The sequence below is a fragment of the Equus asinus genome, unplaced genomic scaffold (genome assembly GCF_041296235.1).
Source record: "Equus asinus isolate D_3611 breed Donkey unplaced genomic scaffold, EquAss-T2T_v2 contig_794, whole genome shotgun sequence".
In the NCBI taxonomy this organism is placed as follows: domain Eukaryota; kingdom Metazoa; phylum Chordata; class Mammalia; order Perissodactyla; family Equidae; genus Equus; species Equus asinus.
In genome coordinates, this window is record NW_027225509.1 from 1 (window position 1) to 19,992 (window position 19,992).

Below are 19,992 nucleotides of genomic sequence, written 5' to 3' on the forward strand. Positions count from 1 at the left end.
AGAGCCCATGCAGGAAAGTCTGCATTGCTTTAGGGCTGCTGCTTATCAAATGAAAATCACTTTTTGGAATCAAACTTTATGAATTCATTTCATGGGAAGTTGTTTCTTGTCACAGAAAACATGTCTCAACCTTGCTTCTCAGCCGTGACGATGTGCATTGCGTAACGTGAGTGCTCCCTGGGCTGCAGGCGGTGGACCAGTGGGTCTTTCTCATGGGGGTTGTGGGAGGAGCAGAAGGAGAGTTCTCCTGGCTCCTTTCATCCCAAGATGTTGGAGGGCGGATTCGGGACACAGCCTTGGGGGGGTCAGCCAACATCTTTGGGAGAGGCTTGGGGGTAGAGGGAGAGGCTGGGGGTGGAGGGAGGGAGGTGGTGCTTCAGCCTGACGGCCACGCCACCCGCTCAGTGGGCCCCCCTGGCCCGGAGCAGAGGACCCTGGGGCACGGCTGTGCCGTCCACAGTGGAGCCATCCCTGCTCCCGCCTCCCATGTCCACCCGCCCACCCTGCCCAGGGATTCTCGGGCCTTCTGGGCGCCGAGCAGCGCCAACTCCCGGTGGTCACTGCAGGCTCTCTCAGGCCCAGGACATGCTCGGCTCACCCCGCTGGAAGGGGTCCTGAGCGTCCTGTACCCCGGGGGTCCCATCACCCACTCTCCACAAACAGGCTCAGGCACAGTTGACGGGCGCCTCTGCTCCTCCACTCTGTCACCTTGCTGTGGGCCCGGACACGCTGTCCAGCCTCCCTGCAGGGTCCTTCAGGGCACACAGACCCCGCTGAGCGTCATTCCAGACCCCAGTGTGGCCACCCCCTGGGGACAGTCCTGGACTCTGAGCTGACCTCCCCTCCCTGGGGTGACAGCGTGGCCTCCCAGCTCTGCCTGTCCCAGATGGCAAGTGGGCCACAGTCTGGGGTCCTAGTCTGGGTGGGGTCACAGTACCCTGCAGGAAGGGTCATGAATACCCCCTTTGATCCACATTCCCAGGACCCTGGCAGCTGGAAGCGGCCCCTCTGTCCACTCGGCTGTGGATGCAGGTTCCCCTCACAGGCCACTCCAGAGCCGCACACACGCCCCCTTGGGAGCCCGTCCTGTGGGGCAGGTGCAGAGCCAGGCTGACAGTGTCCAGGCCGGGGACCCCGCTCAGCCGGGCTCCCCCGTCTGTGTCAGTGTTGGGAACACAGCTCTGCTCCCTCCTGTGAACGCGGCTGGCCCAGCAGCCTCCACAGTGAGCCCGGCCCCTCCTGTGCTGGAGGGAGATCCTTCGCACGAACCCGTGTGCAGGGCCTGGCTCCCCCGTTGTTGTCTTTGGCTCCCCTGTGTTAAACTTTGACCTCTGGCTCCCATCTGTCAGCGTGGAGTGTCGTTCACGCGTTTAGTTGGCGCACCTCCTGCCAGCTGGGGTGGAGGGTCCACGGGAGCCGAGGAGAAAGCTCGCGGCCCACAGGGGCCTCCTGTTGGGTGCAGCATCTTTGGGGCCTGGGCTCACCTGGAATCCACAGGCTGTCCCCCTGAGCTCCCTGGCCCCGTCCAGGGCCCCGTCCCGGCCTTGCTGCTGCATCCGGTCTCAGACGGGGCCGCCCAGGACGCTGCTGGGCTTGGCCGCTCCGGCCCAGCGTCCCTGCCTGGCCTGCTCTCATTCTGCCACCTGTGCCCTGTCCTGGCCCGTTGGAGTCGGAGGGACCCATCTGATGTCCCAGCATGTGCCGTCTGACCCCTCTGGGACCTGACCGTCCGAGGCTGGTGTTGGGAGGTGTGACCCCAGAGACACAGCTGGACGGATTTCTGCTGGGCTCCCCCACACCCTTCTGCGGGAGAAGAGATGCCTTTGCTTTATCCCAGGGCTTGGATTTTGGTCGTGGGGGCACCGCTCCGCCCCACTGTGTGTTCTGGGAGGCCCATGGGCGAGTCTGAGGTCCCAGGAGTGGGGTCGAGTCAGGGAGCAGGCGGCTGGGGCCCTCTACAGAAGTAGCTCTCCGTGAGGCCGTGCCCCTTGATCGGGGCTGCAGGGGGCCTTCGTGGGGCGGGGCGGGTGGGAGCCCAGGCAAGAGGCTTGGGGACCCGAATGCCCCTTGGTCGGCTGGTTGTCATTTTTTAAGAGGCCTGAGCCGTACTTTAGGACTCTCCTTTCACACACACACGTGTGTGTTTTTGCCACTTTTGTTCATTCCAGTCATCTGGCCGCGTCCCCTGGAGGTCGGGGAATGCGCCCCACGGTCCCTGCAGGACCTGCTGAGACCTGTTTTGCGGCCCAGGAGGTGGCCAGCCCCCAACGGCGTCCTGTGTGTTGGAAAAGAATGTGAGAGCTGCAGCTGTGCTGGGGCCGCATCTATTTCTGTCCCGGAGATTAAACTTGTAAATCTCCCGTGTCTGCAGCAGGCTGTTTGTTTCTCGTTGTCCCGTCAGCTCCGTCATCGCTCCGGGGAGCTGGGCCCGGCCTCCCTGGGGGCTGGACCTCTGCTTTTCCCTGCAGCGTCTGCCGTGTCCGTGTGGGGCTCCTGGGGCCGGCATTGGCCAGCTCTGAGGCATGTCGTTTCCCCTGGTCGCCTGCCCTGACGCGGTCCCTGTCTCTCTCTAGTACTGTCCACACCTCCACCTCTTGTGTGCACATCAGTCCAGCCACCCCACGGCCCCTCTACCCTTTTCCGTCTTTTGAGAAGATGTTCACCCTCTGCACCCTTACGTCTTATGTGTGTCTCTTGTGAATAGACACGATTCTCTTTTTCCTTCTGATCTTCATCTTTTAACTGTGCCGTTTGTCTGTTTCCACGTGTTATGACTGTTCGTCCATCTTGGTTTATTTTCGTCCTGTCCATTCTTGCCTCCTCTTTCTCTTTTCCTCTCCTACTTTGGAGTATTCCCTTGCTCCTAGCTGACTGCTCATCCTAGAAATGGCCACTACTGGATTTTTCCAGGTGAAAAATTAATACCTTTGCCTTCCAGCTCAAAACACTCAGATGGGGGCTGGCCCAGTGGCGCAGCAGTTAAGTGAGCATGTTCTGCTTCAGCGGCCCGGGGTTCACCAGTTCGGATCCCAGGTGCAGACATGGCACCACTTGGCAAGCCATGCTGTGGTAGGCGTCCCACATATAAAGTAGAGGAAGATGGGCACGGATGTTAGCTCAGGCCCAGTCTTCCTCAGCAAAAAGAGGAGGATCGGCAGATGCTCAGGGCTAATCTTCTTCAACAAAAAAAACAAAACTCTCAGACACTTCCATTCCATGACCCCATTCATTTTATACTGCTGTTGTTGCCTTCGGAGGGTTTTTAAAAAGAAATAAAATCGCCGCCTTATGATGATTCACACAGTCAGCGTGTTGAGATTTGCCCCCCATACGCCCCTTTCCTGCATCTCCGACCTGCGTCAGGAGCACTTGGCTTCTGCCTGACGCACGGTCCCCCGCACATCCTGGACCAGCGTCTGCTGACAGTGGCCGGCTCGCTTTTGCTTTTCTTCCGTTTTGGTCTCAAACTGTCTCCATGTTGGTTTTGTGTGGCAGACACCTCCCGGGAGGTGGCGTTTGGGCGAAAGGGCAGCCGCTCTCCTCCAGCTCTGGCCCCTGCATTTCTGTCGAGAAGCTGGCTGCAGGGCTCCTGGGTCGCTCCTTTGGAGACGGTCCCCTTTTCTGTTCCGTTCCGTCTCCTTGTGGCAGGTTCTGAGGATCTGCCGCTGTCTTGGATGTTGTCCAGTCTCGTCGTCCGGTGTGCAGTGTGGGTCGCTCCAAGGACTCCTGCTTGGGGTTCCTTGGGCCTCGGGTCTCAGGATGTGTCTCCAGCTCTGCAGCTGCAGGCTCAGCACCTGCGTCTCCTCCCTCCCGGGGCACGAGTCCCTCCCAGCTGTGCTGCTCTGCTCTCCAACCCAGAAAGCAAGTGTGTTTCCTGTTCTTCTGGACGTTTTATTTGGGGCTGTCTTAAGTCTCCTCACTCTTGCATCTTCAAGCCTCTCCCTGTCTTGATATATGAAGCGTGTCGGCTCTCATTCTCAACAACGTCAGAGTCCGGAGTCTTCGCCAGCCCAGCTGCTCCCTGCTTGCCGGCTCTCCCCCATGGTGCCTTCCTTTCATGTGTGTTTGTGCATTTTGATCATGAACGCCTCACTTTCCTTGGAACTTGGGGCGTTTTCTGAGTCCCGAGTTGAGGATGGTTCACCTCAGCACATCTTGCTGCTTCCGGGCACTGCTGATCTGTGGCAGCCTGATGTCGTCGGCTGGAGGGTTTGGGGACCAGGCACAGGATGTACATTTGGTTTGCACACTTGACTGGGAGTCTGCTGTGAGCTCTAGGGAGCTTCGCCACCACCCCTGCCCACAGCCCCTTGATGCAGCACCAGCTTTCAGGCCTATGATTGTCCTTTCCTTCCTGGGGTCAGAGGTTGGTGGGGATTTATTTCCACTTCATTCTTCTCACTGCAGGGGCAGCCCCCAGGATCCCGCTCAGGGGGCAGCCTCCGTCGAGGATGCTGGATGTTGCCTCCTGTCCCCGAGCTCTGCAACACTGTGAGGTGACGGTCACTTCACCCCCTTGAGTGCACTCCCTGAAGGCAGCGCCTGTCCAGCCTCTCCTGGCCTCGCTGGGTGCCCCTTCCCAGCGTCCGTGCCCTGAGAGTCCTTCCTCTCTTGCCAGTCCGTGAGGCACTCAGGAAGATGTTTGTCAAGTGCTCTCCCCAGCATTTCCAGCTGCCTTCCTCAGAAGGGCTGGTCCGGGTACCTGGGTCTTGACAGGGCCGCAGAAAGAGCACACATGTTAGCATTTACTTCTCCCTGAGTCGATCCTGCAAGTCCAGCACCAGAACTGGGTCATCCAGTGTTGCGCTGTGCCTCAGGGAGTGAGTTGGTGGGAGACGCTTGCTTCCCCATGAGTGTGAGAGACATGGAAGGTTCCAGGCTGGGAGAGACTCACTGTGGACAGAGGGAAACAGAGTCATGTGGCCAAGTTCTCTGAGGTAGCAGCTTTCCGAACACAGCGAAAGGTGTTTTCCTTTCAGGGGAGCTCTTTGGGATGTGCGTTCCATCACTGCATATTGCTGGGGGCCTGCTCTGTGCCAGGCACTGGAGGGTAGCTGCACCTTCTAGTTGGGATGACAGAAAAGCCTACAGAGCCTGACTGGGATGACAGTACCTGTGAAGGGGCGGCAGGTGGGGTGGGATGTGTGTTCTGTCAGGGATGACCTTGTGACCTGCGGTGATGTATTCTGTGAGGGGGCAGCAGATGGGGTGGGATGTGTGTTCTGTCAGGGATGACCTTGTGACCCGGGGTGATGGTTCCTGTGAGGGGGCAGCAGATGGGGTGGGATGTGTGTTCTGTCAGGGATGACCTTGTAACCTGGGATGATGGTTCCTGTGAGGGGGCAGCAGGTGGGGTGGGATGAGTGTTCTGTCAGGGATGACCTCGTGACCTGGGGTAACGGTTACTATGAGGGGGCGGCAGGTGGGGTGGGATGTGTGTTCTGTCAGGGATGACCTTGTGACCTGGGGTGAGGTTCCTGTGAAGGGGCGGCAGGTGGGGTGGGATGTGTGTTCTGTCAGGGATGACCTCGTGACCTGGGGTGATTGTTCCTATGAGGGGGCTGCAGGTGAGGTGGGATGTGTGGTGTGTAGGATGACCTTGTGACCTGGGGTGATGGCTCCTGTGAAGGGGCAGCAGGTAGGGTGGGATGTTTGTCCTGTCAGGGATGACCTTGTGACCTGGGGTAACGGTTACTATGAGGGGGCGGCAGGTGGGGTGGGATGTGTGGTGTGTCAGGGATGACCTTGTGACCTGGGGTGATGGTTGGTGTGAGGGGACGGCAGGTGGGAGTGGGCTCAGGCGGGGGGTGTTGTGTTGTCTATTGATGACATGCTAGTGGCAGGTGGGATCTGATCATGGTCTTAGATGAGGTAAGGCAGTGTTTGTGGGGCGCCTGGGAACAGTAGGCACAAAGGCCCTGAGGTGGGCAGTGACAGGGGCAGTCATTAGCGCCTCCACACACCCGCTGTGCCCCAGGGAGCTGTGGTGCAGTGGTTCTCAAACTCCTGACCCAGGGGACCGTCCTCCTGTACCAGCGTGTTGGTGGAAGGGACGTGTGGCACCCTCAAGGGAAGCCCTCCTGCTGGCAGCAGCCAGTGTGGCCATGCGGGGTGTCTGCAGGGCGCTGTCAAGAGCACCAAAGACCTGTGGTTGTGTCTTTGCCCTAAGTTTGTAGCTGTCTCCCTTCCTCCCTCCCTCCATCTGCCAAATTCCCCCCAAATTCCCCCCGTCCGCATGGCTCTGACCACAGGGGCCGTCTCTCACTGCGCAGCCCATGTGGGCGTCCTCCCTCCACCATGGTCAAGCTCCCCAGGCAGTAAGCTCGCTCGTGTCCCACTCTGCTCGTCCTGTGCCGCTGTCCAGAAGGTCATGTCTCATGGAGCTATGCGTGTGTCCTCGGGGCCAGGCCTCAGGGCCCGGAGCAGAGGAAGACAGGAGCTCTGCTGTGTTCCAGGGTCAGAAGGACCCGGGCTGCCGCACGAGGCGAGGGGTTCCTGGAGATCAGCGAGCTGTGTGTCCACCCCCAGGAACAGACACACGAGCTGAGGCAGAGACAGGCCCTCGCGTGGCAGCCCTGGGCGTGGAGGCCTCATGCGTGTGTGTGCGTCTGTGTGTGTGTCTCCATCGCGACCAGCAGGCCCTTCCCCGCCAGTCCTGACTGGGAGGCCCATTTGGCTGTTGGGCCCCATCCCCTTCCTGTTCCTGCCCCTGGAGACAAGCGGACCAGCAGACGGTGGGGGATGGAGAAGGAGGAACAGGTGACTGAGCCGGTGCCATCGCTGTCGTGGGAATCTCTGCGCCATGTGCTCAGGAAGCGGGTAGAAACCGTCAGATGTGGTTCATCCCCTGCAGTGTGAATACTGCCTCCTAGAGTGCTCAGTCTTTGCAGCTTCGGAAGACACGTTGGCGCGTCTCCACCCACAGAGGTTTGGTGAACTTGCTCCTGACGCGTGGTTTCTGCCCCTTGCGAGGCCCACACAGGACCTGGGGCTCCCCGTGCCCTTGGCCCAGGCTGGCCCCTCTGCCCGGGTGGCCCATCAGCTTCTCCCTCTCGGACTGCGGCCGAGCCTGCATCACGGGGGCCCGGTGTCCATCCTCCTTGGAACTGGCCCCCCATGTCCTTCTCTATACCTCTGGCCTCTCCTGTTGTCCGAGGCCTCCCCGCCCAGCAGGGCCATGGGAGGGTCGATGGGCCACTGTACAGACCTCAGACGTTGTCCCCGTGGTGCCGGTCGTTCTGAGTTCGTGAGCACAGGGCACGTGCTCAGATGTCATAAAGTAGCTCCCAGTGCTGCCTTGGACCATCTGTTAGACCAACGAGAGAATGAAGCCGACTACAAACGTGATCTAAAAACTCCCGTGTGGTGACAGACGTCACAAAGTAAATAAAAAGACGTGGGGCCTGGGGACGGAGGACAAAACTCACAAAGCCGAAGACACGTGCCGCCCTGGGAATGGTCAGAGGAGGAACAGAAATGACGGCACAGCGTGGAGTAGAGAAGGGGCAGGGAAGATGGTGTCCTTGCCTTTTAGACAAATGAGGAGATGCTCCACCTGGTTCAGAGTATGGTGGGGGTGGAGCATGATGCCTGTGTGGTGTCTTAGTTCCCCCAGACGGCGGAACCTCAGTTTGACAGCGCCCTCTGCTGACGGGGCAGGAGGGAATGCGGTGTCGGAGATGGTGGTGGCCCCCGGAGCTCCTCCCGCAGGAGCACGTGGACGAGCCACACTCTTGCGGTGCTGAGGCCGTGCCGGCTGCCTCCCTGTGCTCCCATTCAGATTGGGGCCTTTGTAAGCTTCTTGCACTCGCTCACCTTTAAACAACGCAGGACAGGCGCCTAGCCCGTGGTGGGGACCGCCCACCTTTAGGACTGTGGTGTGTGCAGACACCAGCACCAGGGACACCAGGCCCCCAAAGCCCCCTCAGGAGGTGCTCGCATGTATCCTCACGCCTAGGACAGGAGCCACGAGCACTCGCTGCTGCTGCTGCTGCTCCACAAAGGGGCATGCTGGCCTCCCGCCCTCCCCTCACGTGTGGTGGCGGCCGGGTCACCGCGAGGTCACCAGGGCACAAAGGCCACGTTACTTCCCCAGGCAGAGCCGCCAGGACCCCAGGGCAAAGCCTTGCTCGCGGATCCCAGCCTGGATTCGCATCTGCGTAGACTGCGGATTCATGAGGAGGTCTGGTCGCCACGCGTGACTTGTGCAGATGAAGACAGACTTCCTCGTGAGTGTCCAGCGAGGTTCCAGAGCTGTCGCTTGGCAGCCCTTGGGCAGGAAATGTCCCTATGTCTCCACAGGAGGGGGGCACAGATAGTGGGCGTGAGCGACACAGGGCCTGACACCACATGTCCAGGACGCCCCAGTGAGCCCACCCCGCTGCTTTCAGGGCTTCGTGTGGTGGAGTCAGCATCACGCCGTCGCCAGCTGGAGTGTGCCTGTGGCCATCCAGGGGGAGGAGGGCACCCATGGGGACGCTCGGGCCAGCCAGGGGGGCGAGGGTGAGCCTCGTGGTGGATTGCTGTGCACTGACAGCCGCAGGAAGATTTGATTTAAGTTCTTTGTCACGTTCTGTCCATTTTGTCAAAGTCCATTTCTCAGGACCGGCCTGAGTATTAACTGTGTAACGGGTCTGGCAGAAGCCGGCTGACACGGTGACAGCAACCTCGTTTTCAGGAATCACACCTGGTCGTAGGCGAGAGGCCGAGCAGTGTGTCTGCATGGAGGCGTAGCAGCGCTGTCATCCCTCTTCCTTGTCCTTTCCCAGGTGACCAGGTGCGCGGCCTCCTAGCGCTGACCAGCAGCGAACGACGTCCCTGTGACTTAGCAGCCCAGGGGTCTGTGTCAGCCCAGCCATGGACTGGGGAGAAGGCACATGGTTGACAACGGCTCCAGAACCAGCCCAGGGGCAGCCACCCCACAGTGTAGGTGCCCTGCCCTCTGCCTGGAGCGCCAGACTCCTTGTGCCTCAGTTTTCCCACCGTGAATACAGGATGCTGGTGGCACGTCAGTCACAGATTGTCCTGAACGCGGCAGTTGAGTGAGATGGCTCATGGGAAGATGTGGTCGGTGCTCAGGAAACACCAACACCGTATTGCACAAAGGTACAAGGGCAGCGACTGTGGCCGACAGCTCAGGGCATTGGGCTCGCAATTCATTCCGCCTCGCGGGAGAGAAGAAAAGAGAAAGACGGGAAAACGGAACCACCGCCACAAGGCAAGGAAACAGGCACTCAGGGGCCTGCCCCGGGGGCACAGCAGTTAAGTTTACAGGCTCCGCTTCGGTGGCCTGGGGTTCGCGGGTTCGGATCCCAGGCGCAGACCTAGCACCGCTCGTCAAGTCACGCTGAGGCGGCCTCCTTCATATGAAGTAGTAGACGATTGGGACAGATGTTAGCTCAGTAACAGTCTTCCTCACAAAAAATTAAAAAAATGAAAAATGGCCCTCAGTCTTTGTTCCAGAAATCGAGGGGAAAAGTTATCTTCCTCAAAGCGAATCGTGGGCACCCCCAGCAGATCTGTTGAACCGAACCCTCTCCTTCCAAGGAGGCAGCTCTGGGTGTGGCTTCCCCTCCCGCCTGTCCCTGGGCCACGGTGGGTGTGGTTTTGGCTCAGTGCTGCTGTGCAGGGCTGTCACATCAGGACTCAGTGATTCTGACACTGTAACCCAATCCCCGTGGAACAGGACATCCCGGGCTGGGAGGAGGGGGATCAGCCTGTGTCCCTGGGTGCTGACTCGGGCCGAGTCTCGTGAAGGGTGGGCCCGAGGTCATCGTCCAGCCTTTGCTCTGCTCTGAGGCTTAGTCCACAGTGTGGTCCTCGTGCTTCCCACCGTCCATGGCAGATCCACCTCGCTCAGCACAGCCGGCCTGCAATAGGTGCCGGAACCTCAGGGCCGCCCTTTGCAGCCTCTCCTTTCTGATCACCGTGCCGTCCACATCTGCCTCTCGGCTCTCAGCACTGAGGTGACCCTGCGTCAAACCCCTGACTGTTTTATTTGCCCTGTTGTGATCACAGGGCTCATTGTCGTGCGTCTGCAGGCTCTCCCCATAGCCCCCCAGTACAGCAGACTCAGGACAGCAACACCTCTGGACGTGTTGCTGTCGTCTGTGGGTCACGTCAGTGGGGCAGGACAGAAAGCGTTTACAAGTGACTCCTCCTCCTAGTGCTGGAGGGAAAACAGACAGGTGACACAGGGCGTCCCGGGACATGACTGAGGGGACGCGAGGCCGTCCCGAGATGTGACTGAAGGGGACATGGGGCCATGCTGAGACGTGACTGAGGGGATGCGGGGCCACCCTGAGACATGACTGAGGGGGACATGGGCCCCTCCCGAGACGTGAGTGAGGGGGACGAGGGACCGTCCCGGGACGTGAGTGAGGGGATGCAGGGCCGTTCTGAGACGTGACTGAGGGGATGCAGGGCCGTCCCGAGACGTGACTGAGGGGGACGTGGGGCCATCCTGAGACGTGACTGAGGGGACGTGGGGGGCCATCCCAAGACATGAGTGAGGGGGACGTGGGGCCATCCCGAGACGTGACTGAGAGAACATGGGCCGTCCCTGAGATGGACTGATGGACTGAGGAGGACACTAGCCGGTCCCAGAGGCTGCAGCTGGGTGGTGAAGAGGCCCCCGTTGCAGGACGAGATGTGTAGGACACCCGCAGGTTTCAGTGGGGAGCCGTGTTGACTGTGTATCCTGGTGGCAAATTGGTAGTGCTGTTGGTGTCTGGTGTTCCAGCCCCTGGTCCCTGTGGCATGAGGCGGTGGCTGCATGAGCTGTGCTCTGTCACTCGGCCTTGGGGAGGGTGGCTGACATGTGAGTGCCCCGTGGTGCATGGAGGGGACCCCCCACCTGGACGTTCGGGCCTGCTGGCGGTGCCATTCCTCTGGGTAAGAACCACGATGTGCCCGGTCACTGGGCCGGCCCTGAACCCTCTGTGGTGTTTCCTCGGCCTGCTGTGTTGTGTGTGTGTCTCCTGCACGCTCAGGGTCTGCAGGTCCTATGTGGTCCCGTGGTGTCCCGTGTGCATTGGGTTCCCCAGACCTTGTTGAGTTGGGGACCCTCACAGTGCACTCTCCTGACCATCTGCCCACTCCCGGCCCCATCAGCCCCCGTGGCCTCAGGCATTGGGTTTTTGCTGCTCAGTCCAGTCCTTCCCCAGTAGGACGCTGGGCTGTTCCTGCCTCCTGAGACTGTGGCCTCGTGTCCCCAGCCCTAGAGAATGTAGGGTGTAGACCGGAGATGCGTCCATGGGCCAGACTGTGCCTCCCCGTCACTGCCCGTCGAGGCCGACCGGGTGCCTGGTCCTCGGCGGCCGTCTACGACCCGGCTCCCAGGAGCTGTTTCTGGCCCCAGAAGGCCTCTCCTGAGTCAGCAGGGAGATGCTGCTGAGTCCTGCTGGGCGACCGTGCCCACCGTAGTGGGAACAGCGAGCCTCATGGGCTCGGCCTCAGAGGAGATTCAGAGCCTCTCCCCCCTCGGTGCTGCAGACCCGGCCTGGGGCCAACTTTCGGCAGTCATTCCTTAACCGGGTCCACTGAACAGCTCTTTCTGCTTGGGGGCATTTTAAACAACCGTGTTTTATATACAGAGTCCCCCCTTCCGCCTGTAACGACAGCCCCACAGCAGGTCAGCTCCCTGAATCCCCGAGGGCACGTCCCGACACCACTGTGTCTTGGAAAGCATGTCAGGAGGTCAAACTTCTCCGAAGTAGTTGCTGCTGAAGGTGCTGGCTTCACTTGGGGTGGCTCAGCTGCCGTTCTGCCTTCTGGCGAGAAAGAGGCTGCAGGGCCAGATCCTTTCCCGGAGGGCCATCCCAGGTCAGGTGACAGACGTACGTCCCATTCTCCGGGAGGCACACGTGGGAACCAGCGACTGCAGGTGTGGGCCCCAAAGAGAGGCCACACCTGTCCTGGCTGTGAGCGAGCGCCATTGACGGCCCGCCTGGAGGACCCTGACCCCAGGAGGACTGCGGGGCAGGCTCCCCACAAGGACCTGTGCCAGCCTCCCTGGCAGCCTGGGCCGTCAGCTGTCACTGTTGCGGGGTCACACTGAGGCAGGGCTGGGGGAGGCTCAGCAGTGTGGATCAGTGGTATGTGACGCTCTCTTGTGGTGTGTGACCTTTCGGATGCGGGTGGCCTCATGGCTGGAGTTGGCCCCCAGGATTGTCTGGCGTTCTGTGCACATTGGGGTTCCGTGGCCCCGTGCGCTCACTTTGAGAACGGTGCCGCCCCTGTCTGTTACGGGTTCATGTGAGGACGATGTTTCCTGTTCCCAAGTCCTCACCACCTGTCTCATTTCTCAGGTCCAGACAAAGGAGGAGCCCCTGCCACCAGCCAGCAGCCAGAGCATCCCCACCTTCTACTTCCCCCCGAGGCCGTCCGCAGGGGACAGTGAACGTCGATGCCGTCATCGCCAAGATTGAGCGGACCTTCGCCCAGTTTCCGCACGAGAGAGCCACCATGGAGGACATGGGCAAGGTGGCCAAGGTGGGTGCCCTGCGTGCTGCCTCTGGGCAGCACCACGTTCACGGGTTGGTGCTTGTGTTCTGTTTTCAGGATCTGAAACACAGTGGAGACTCTGTATTAACGGTTGTGCCAAATATTGAAGACAGACATGCCTGTGCGTTGTTGCCCTCCCAGATGGAGCAGCGTTCACCTTTGCATTTTTTAAGCAACTGATCCCCTGAGGTCCAGCCTGGCCCTTCCTCTGCGCCCTCCTGCCCCCTGTCTCTCCCTGTGTAGGGTGGGTGCTAGTGGACCCACAGTCCATGCGCAGCAACATGTCGATTTTGAACTTAGCCTAACACATGATCCCCCGTGCATTGTCTCACCATTTGGTTTTGAAATTCGGTGGCATGTCTCCAGGCCATCCATGTTGACATGTGTAGACACATGTAGACGAGCACAATCGTGGTTTCCCACATCGCCTCAGCCGCGTGGGAAGGCTCCCGTGTAGCCGGCGGCTGGCACGGCCCCTCCTGGGTGCTGGCGTTGACGCGTCCCGCTCCCCCATGGATCGGGCTGCCTTGGGCTGTGCTCCTGAGCTCCGCCTTCAGGCCGCATTGGGGTGCTTGTGCTTCCCCTTTGCCCCTGTGCTTCCGGGGTGCTTTCTCTCTCTTTCTTCATCCCCACCCTCCCCTCTGGAATGTCTCTTCCTATTCTGGATGCTGACCCTCCGTCCATGTGTGTTGTGAGCAGGTTCTGTTCCACCTGCTGAATGGTTCACGTGCTTCCTTTTGCTTGCAGTTTTTAGGGCTTGTCCTCTTTTCTTGTTGGAACTGCTTTATTGAGATATAACTCTCGGACCACAGTTCACCCATTTAAAACGTACAACTCAGCACAATGCAGTGTATGCCCGGAGTTGTGCAGCCATCATCGTAGTCAACTGGAGGACATTTTTGTCACCCCCTAAAAGAAACCCTGTACCCTTTAGCTGTCATCCCCCCTCCCCCACCCCCAACTAATCCACTTCCTGTCTCTGTAGGTTCGAGTATCCTGGACATCTTATGTAAACAGATCCATACCATGTGTGGCTTTTTGTGTCTGCCTTCTTTCCCTCAGCACACAGCCAGACCCGGGCGACACTGGGGCTCGGCTCCAGGCCCCCACAACAAAGTGAATGTCACCATAAAGCAAGTCACACGAATTGTTTGGTTTCCGAGTGCAGATAAAAGTTAGGTTTATGCTATGCTGTAGTCTAAGTGGGTGATAGCATTATGACTAAAGAAAAGTGCATACCCTAATTAAAAAATACCATATTGCTAAAAAATGCTAACCAGCACCTGAGCCTTCAGCAAGTCATCTTCTCTTTGCTGGTGGAGCATCTGGTGAAAAACGCAATAAAGCAAAGCGCGGTAAAGCGAGGAGCAATAAAGGAAGTGCTTTATTGCAAAATAAAGCAAAAATACAAGTGAGCCTGTGTTTTCAAGGTTCGTCTGTATTGGGGCGTGTGTCAGTGGCACGTCCTTTCAGCGTCCCGTTGTGCATTTATCCATTCATCAACTGATGGACGTCTGGGTTGGCCCACCTTTGGGCTGTGGTGCACAGGGCTGCTGGAACACGCGTGTGCGAGTCTTGGTGTGCAGGTGTAGGGTTCTCTCAGATATACACACCTAGGAGTGGAATTGCTGGGACACATGGCGACACCATGTTTAACGCTTTGAGGAGCCACAAGACCATTTCCCAAAGCAGCTGCCCCATTTTGCATTCCCACCGGCAGCGTAGGAGGGTTCCGATCTCTCACACCCTCGCCAGCACTTGTGTCTTGCTGATTGTAGACAGCGTGTCCTAGGGGGCACGAAGTGTCTCCTGGTGGTTTTGACTCGCATTTCCCTGAAGACTGTCATGTTGAGCAGCTTTTCATCTGCTTATTGGCTATTTGTGCATCTTCTTTGTAGAAATGTTTGTTTAGATCCTGTGCCCGTTCTTTAACTGGATTGTCACTTTATTGTCCAATTGTAAGAGTTCTTCATATATTCTAGATTCAAGTCCCTTATCCAATACTTGGTGTGCATTTTTTCCCATTCTCTGAGTTGTTTTTTTTTTTTAATTATATGTACTCAGCACCTGAAAAACTGAGAATTGACCTGAGTCTTTTTTAACCTTTTCTTTTTTGCTGAGGAAGACTGGACCTGAGCTAACATCTGTGCCAGTCTTCCTCTATTTTGGATGTGGGCTGCTGCAACAGCATGGCTTGTTGAGCGGTGTGTAAGTCTGTGCCCAGGATCTGAACCCACCAACACTGGGCCACTGAAGCAGAGTGTGCAAACTTAACTACTGTACCACCAGGCTGACCCCTTTTTTCAGTTTTTGATAGTCTTCCATGATGCCAAAAAGTTTTTGTTTGTTTGATAAAGTTCACTTTATCTGTTTTTTCATTTGTTGCCCGTACTTTTGCCGTCATATCCAAGAAATCATTGCCAGATGCAAGGTCATGAAGATTTGCTTTTGTTTTTTCCTGAGAGTTTCTAGTTTCGGCCTTTACGTCTAGGTCTTTGATCCATTTTGAGTTAATTTTTGAATATAGTGATGCAGCGGTCAAACTCCATTTTTTACGTCTGGAAATCCAGTTGTCTCAGCACCAAGGCTGAAGAGACCATTCTTTCCCCGTCCAGCGGCCCTGGCCCCCTTGTTGAAAATCAGTTCCCCATAAATATGAGGGTTTAGTACTGGATTCTGATTCTAGCCCTTGACCTGTCCTTGTGTCTTTATGCCAGTTCCACCCTGTCTTGATTACTGCTGCTTTGTAGTCGGTTTTGAAATGGGACGTGTGAGTCCCTTCTCAAGCTTGTTTTGGCTCTCCGTGGACCCTTGCAACTCCTTATGGATTTTAGGGTCAGCTTGTCAGTTTCTGCAGAGACGCCAGCTGGGGTTCTGCTGGGCTCGCGTTGACTCTGTAGATCGGTGTGGGGAGTATGGCCGTCTTACTACTGTCTTCTCATCCGTGTACATAGGACGTCTTCCACTCATTTAGGTCTTAGTTTCTTTCGAAGATGTTTTGTAGTTTTCAAGTATAAGTTTTGCACATCTTCTGTTAAATTTGTTCTGAAGCATTTTATTCTTTTTGATGCTATTATAACTGGAATGCTTCTCTGAATTTTATTTTCAGCTTGTTCATTGCAAGTGTATAAAAATGCAATTAATTCCTGTGTACTGATCTTGTATCCTGCAGTCCTCTGAACTCATTTATTCGTTCTAATAGTGTTTTAGCGTATTCCTTAGGATTTTGTGTGTACATGATCATGTTACCTGCGGCTAGAAATAGTTTCGCTTCTTCCTTCCCGGTGTGGATCTGTTATTTCCTCGTCGCGCCCGACTGCTCTGGGAAGAACCTGTAGCGTGGTGTGGTGTTGATGTCCGAGAGTGGAGGTTCTTGATCCTGCCCTTGGGAAAAGCATCCAGTCCTTCACCGCTAAGCATGCTGTGAGCGTGGGTTTTCACAGATACCCTTTATCGGGTTGGGGACCTTCCTTTCCATTCCTGGTTTGGTCAGCGTTTTTATCAAGAAAAGATGTTAGCTTGGTCGGATGCTTTTCCTGTGTCTGTTGAGAGGCCCGTGTGGTTTGGTTCTTTATTCTATGGATGAGGTGCATTACGTGAGTTGGTTTTTCCAATGTTAAACCAACCTTGCGTTCTGGAGCAAATCCCACTTGGCCATCGTGTGTGGTCCTTTTTCTGCGTGGCTGGATTTCACTGGCTGGTATTCTGTGGATGGTTTTTGTGTCCGTATCCAGAAGAGATACTGGCTGGCAGTTTTCCTGTGATTCCTGTGTCTGGTTTTGGTATTAGGGTAACACTGGTCCAAGAGGAAGATCGGAAGTGTCCCCTTCTCTTCTGTTAGAGATCGCCTTTTTAAAGTATGTTTTTAAATTTTGTTTTATAAGTATGTAAAAACGTACATGGTTCCAAGGTCAAAACTCACAAACCAGATATATTCCCATAAGTCCAGAGTCTACCCCTGTCTGTTCAACTCTGCTCTCTTCCTCCCCCATAAGTAACAGTTTTCATAAATTTGGCTTATCCTTTATTTTTTAATATGAGCAAATACCTACAAATATACATCTGTGTATGTACACACATATTTAATTTCTTCCCTTTCTTGGATGAGAAGTAGCACGCTGTTCTATGCTTGGGTGTGTTCTCTCTGAACATTATGGGTGGCGATCACTCCCCATTGGCGAGGTGGCCCTCGCTTTGCATGTTCGTGTGGGAGCATGAAAGTGACCCCACGAGCTGAAACCTGTGTAGCTTTTCTACTTCTTTGGCGGCTTTCTCCGGGCACGGTTGCTGGGCGAGAAGCAGTGGGTGTCTGCTGTGGACAGTTTGGTGAGTTCCAGTGGGCCTGTCAAGCCGTCAGCACAGTCAGCATGATGAGCGTCTCCACTGGCCCCTAAACTCTGCTTCATTCTCATCCCTCCCGCCCCCAGCCCCAGGCTCCCTGTGGTCACTATTGATTAGGGATTTCTAGAATTGTACATAAACTAAATCATACTGCAGATACTTTCATTCTTTTTATGGTGGTAAAATTCACATAAAGTTCCACCAGCATTTTAACCATTTTAAGATGTACAATTCAGGGGCCTTTATTTCATAGACAGTGTTGCACAACCATTACCACTGTCTGGTTCCCGAACATTCACATCCCCCTACAAGGGAATCCCGGGTTCTGTAGCAGTCACTCCCCATTCCCCACGCCCAGCCCCTGGCAACCATGAGTCCCCTTTCTGTCTGTGGATTGGCCTGTTGTGTTTCAAAAAGATCTGGGCAAAAGTTTTGATACAAATGAAAATAAAACCAAACCCACCTTCCCTAAGCGTCATTTTTTAAGAACAGCCAGAGAAGTGTGATGGTTTGGTGCCTAAGCTTCCTTTCCTGCTGAAATTCTCATCCAGCCTGGCACCAACCTGAAGGAAATCACCTCACTCCTCATGCTCATCGCCCTTCCCTCTTGGGACCTGGGACCTTCCTCCCAGGACCTTGGGGTTAGGGGCTAATAATGGAAGTGAAGTCACTTAGAAAACACAGAAAAGCAACTTTAGGAGATATGTCACTTCAGGTAATCTAATCCCATCCATCAAACAAAATCTGCAAGTGTTTGGTGGTGAGGATGTGGTCTATTTTCCAGAAATCACAGACAGCTTATATTGCTTCCTGTGAAAACTTTTTCACCTCCTGTACAAGCTCCCATCCAACCCAAGTACGTTTCTTAAGTAGTCTCAACAGAAAAACTAACCTGAGAATGATTTAACGGGACTTTCAATTCTAAAAGATCCAGTGTCAAACGCTTTATGATCAACTTCCTTTGGCACCGCAGAGCCCACGGCCTCAGCACGCTCTCCCGGCTGCATCCTCTCTCTCATTGCCTTCTTCACAGCAGCGAGGCGACCCCCATCTGCGATCCCAGCATCATCATGTTTTGGTTCACTCGCTATACCCGAGACAACTTTTTCCTACAAAGAGAAATTATGACATTTACTAAAGCAACTCATTACCATCTTATAAGAAAAATGAATAAAGCATGCCTAAAATATTTCACACATCCATCTTATGCTTATCAAGTTCCTAGTATGTGCTAAACATGCTGGGGGTCAAAGGTAAAGGACAAAGTTCCTGCCCTCAAGGAGTTAGTTGTGGTTGTCGTTTAATGTAAACAAAGATAGGACCCTTCAACATGTCTAAAAACTGATGGAAAAGAGAGAACAAGGCTAAGTGATGGGATGAGAGGTCAATGACTAAGAGATCTGGGGGAATGGTTCCAAAGTACAGATAAAAGATTAGTTTGATTTTAACTGTTCAGTAGTCTTAACGGTGGCCTATAAAATAATGTAGGAGAGAAACACTGGTGGTAAGGGGCAGAATTACAAGGCTCCGACATAATGCTGTCTTGACACAGCCGTTATCTGCGTCACTGATGGTGTTATGTCCCCAGGACTAAACACCCGATAAGAAATCGCACGGCAGGTCCAAATGTCCCAGCATCCTTCCTGTTTAACAGACTTGAAATTCATTCAATCAATCTCGTCACTGTCCTCAGGGCCTTTGTCATTAGTAAGACATTACTAACGTCTTACTAAGACATTACTTCATTAGTAAAATAAGGAGACTTCATTAGTAAAACAATCCTACAATAATCCTTTAATACTCTAACATCTTAAACTCCTAAGACAGAATTCAAAACAGAGTTTTTATTTGGATTACACAGCATAATAAAGTACCAGTTTAGAAACCTGATTTTACAACCAGAGGCATTTTTCTAAAATCTAAAAGAAAAAGTGGCAGGGCTCCAAGCTGGCTTGAGAAGTAGCAATTCTGAACCAAAAGCTTGGAGTTAAAATATTTTGGGAAAAAAATTAGTACTAATAGATAAGAATGGAATCTATCATGTCAACAAAGCCAATTTTACAGAGAAAATAGGAAATTTTACATGATAAAATTTGGGAAGAAGAGAGAGAGTCTAAGAGTCATTGTTCCTCTTTTCTACTTAAAAAGTTCTTTCATTTTGAAATATATCACGCACAAGAGTATAGAAAGCAGAGATGGCATAACCTGTGGGTTAAGAACATGGGTTCTGGAATGAGAAACCCAGCTCCACCCTGGGCACGTGCTCGAGTCTTCCTGGCCTCAGATTCCCCACCCGGGGATAACGGCACCCACCTCACAGGACTGTTGTGAGGATTAACTGAGTCAATGTGTGTGAGGGCCTGGGAAGCATAGTTGGCACATTATATAAATTATGTACTACTGCTATTATTACTGCAAAACAATGTATAGGTACAGTTTAAAGAATAAAACACACTGGTACATACCGTTACTTAGCAACTCAGAAGCTCTCAGGAGGACCAAATCCAATCTCAGCCCCACCTCCCCCGCCAGAAATAACCATCCTGAATTTTGTGTTGACCTTTCCTCACTCTTTCAAGACAATCAGGACATTGTAATAGATGACACGTTTTGTGAAATGAAAAACCTGAAGCTAAATGTTTCTAAAGCTTAAATTCATTAAAGTAAAAGTCTATATTAGAAATCCACAAATTTACCTGAAACACATCTTTGCTCGTATTGCTGGCTTTCTCCCATCCACACTCCTCAAGTATGGTCAGATTGTTGAATTTCTGGCGTAGATCCTGTATCTGTTAATAAATGAAGCACAAGTTTATCAGATTAATGCTAACCATATTAAATTTACAAATTAATGCATAAAAGCTTCAAACAAATTGACAACGACTTGGACTGGTGACATAAAATTAGACTGTCATTGTCAATTTTGTATTCAAATGAATTCTTATGGTAAAATTGTTCATTGTTATTTTATGTTAAAAATCTACATAAAGGATGTCATATGTGAATAACTCCCAAACTATTTTGATGACTAAAATGGTAGGAGAGATATCCTAAATTATACAGTGTGAACACAATCTCTCCGTTTTTTTTTGTTTTTTTGTTTTTTTTTTACAGTTTATTTATCCCTTCTCCTACTGAGGAGCATAT

The 19,992-nt window shown here is 54.3% G+C and overlaps 1 long non-coding RNA gene across 1 annotated transcript; it reads left to right on the forward strand.

Annotated features, from left to right (window-relative positions):
- The first annotated feature begins 6,168 nt into the window (after positions 1-6,168).
- Positions 6,169-18,034, forward strand: LOC139044297 (uncharacterized). Its single transcript, XR_011501278.1, has 2 exons — positions 6,169-12,492; positions 17,819-18,034. It is a non-coding gene; the product is annotated as an uncharacterized lncRNA (long non-coding RNA).
- Positions 18,035-19,992: the final 1,958 nt, after the last annotated feature.